The sequence below is a fragment of the Cucumis sativus genome, unplaced genomic scaffold, assembly GCF_000004075.3.
Source record: "Cucumis sativus cultivar 9930 unplaced genomic scaffold, Cucumber_9930_V3 scaffold132, whole genome shotgun sequence".
Taxonomy (NCBI): domain Eukaryota; kingdom Viridiplantae; phylum Streptophyta; class Magnoliopsida; order Cucurbitales; family Cucurbitaceae; genus Cucumis; species Cucumis sativus.
The window spans coordinates 537-2,648 of NW_022279534.1; the positions used below are offsets into that span (position 1 = coordinate 537).

General features: G+C 35.0%; 1 long non-coding RNA gene across 1 annotated transcript; it reads left to right on the forward strand.

Moving 5' to 3' along the window:
- The first annotated feature begins 808 nt into the window (after positions 1 to 808).
- On the forward strand, positions 809 to 1,849 carry LOC116405632. The gene is made up of 3 exons (XR_004218726.1): positions 809 to 1,257; positions 1,350 to 1,422; positions 1,606 to 1,849. It is a non-coding gene; the product is annotated as an uncharacterized LOC116405632 (long non-coding RNA).
- Positions 1,850 to 2,112: the final 263 nt, after the last annotated feature.

The window sequence follows — 2,112 nt, forward strand, 5'->3', positions numbered from 1 at the left end:
AATGCATCTAAGAGCACGCTTTCAGCCATGTGCAGTAGTGGTGCAGAATATTGTACGAATTTCTTGACATGATCATTATAGGATCCATCTTGTTCTATTCGAATCAGCCTTGCACCTAAGCTCTTCTGCCCAGAATCTCGAAAAAATTCAAACATCCTTACCTTCAAATCTTCCCATCCTTCCACCTTCTTTCTATGGTTACTCCAACGGTACCAATCGATTTCATCTTGTCCGAAACTAACCACTGCTACTTTAGTATGCCATCCAAATTAACTTTCTCCATGGATACTCTTCACCACTTTAGCCCAAAGGGAATTCTTTTCATTTATAAATCTCCATCCCCATTTAGCAAGAAGGTTGCATTTTTTTAACGTTGCACCATCGACGCCGATTCCACCATCCTCTTGCGAACAAGACACCACCTTCCAATTAATCACTTTATGAATCATCTTTTCTGGCATTAAGAATATAGACATATAGTGTGTAGGTATATGTGAAAAAACCGACTTACAAAGTGTGTCCCAACCTCCACTAAAGAGACAATATCTTTTCCACTTATCTAGTTTAACTTGGATTTTATCTATTTCTTGAAATTACATAAGGAGTAGAGAGAGGGCTCCAAGCCGAAGCAGTTATGGAAAACATCTCCAATTTACAGCAAGTTAAAGCAAAAACAAAAAAAAAAAAACCGCAGTTCAAAAAAACTGGGCATCTTGCTTCCTTCTAATTGAAAGTTCTGCTGTTTCTGTCAAGTCAAATTGACCACAAAATGCTCAAATGAGATTCTTCAATAGGAATACATAAAAAAAAAATATGTAAAAGAATTTTCAATGTTTAATATAATATGTAAAATAATTTTCTTATATTGGAATTGGCAGATGGCTGAGGGCCTTCGTGAAACGTGGGAGAGAAGCGATAACATTATCGTTCAAAAAATTCAGGAGTAAGTATTTATGTGAAAGGCCATATTCTTTGGCCATTTGACCTTATTTATGATTGAATTATTTGGATGGAAATGATAAACTACACATTATTGTCTGCTTGAGTTGTGATCTTGATTATGGGCTATTTGGTATTTTGCCTACAAACTGTATAGTTAATTATCTGTTAGCTTTTGTTTTCCTGTCACAGCTTTATGTTTCTGTGGCTAATTGTAGCCAAAAGTTTTATTTATCGATCTTATTTTTCACAGCATAAATGAAACCGCGTTTCAAGCATCAAATGCTGCTACATCATTCAAGGAAATTCGTCGTAGAGGTCCGTAAGTTTTTTCCTTTGGTGCTGTGATACTAACCTGTTTGAATAAAGGAATCTGACTTGGTCTTTTCCTCTTTAACATTATGGATTAGGTCTTTCTCTTTACCAAATTTCGTAGCTGAACTTTAAGAAGCAATCAAACCGGTGTTAACTTCTTATATAAAGGTTAGTGCTAACTGCTAAGCTTATTTCTAAGATGAAAGATGCTTTTATCCCCTCCCCAAAGAATATCATTACTATTTATGTTGTATATCTGCTAACTAATTCTTGCATAGCATCTGGTTTGATAAATAAAGTAAAGTTTCTGACATGGAGGTTTTCAAGTTGGAATATATATTTATGTTTTAGGTAGATTCCCAAACTTTGAAGAAACGCTGCAGTACTGAGGTAATTGAACGTTGTAAGGCAGAGCATTGGGCTTACCGGAGCCAAGGTATCTTCTTCGATAACAAGTAAGGATAGTCCTGATACTACCTTTCTTTTGTTATTGAAGTTTATTGTTCCTTCTCTCTTGTTTGGTGGTTGTGCACCTATATTGATTTGTACTTCTGTTAATTAATTATAGTCCTTCTCTCTTGTTTGAGTAATTATTGTCTACCATTTTGTTAGCAAAGGCTTCCCATGGAAATTTAGTTTGTTGTGCTGGTCAAGATGATTTTCGTGATTTTAGTTTTAGATACATAAAAGGGATTTTGCATCACAACATGAATGACTATTTCTAAATATGAACCTACAATAACCCCAAATGAATACCGGATTAAATTGGAAACAGGGCAGATAGAGAGTGAGATGGAGAGTGTTTGTGTGTGCTTTAGAGTAGTTTTAAGCACATTTTTTAGATTTGTTTAACACTAA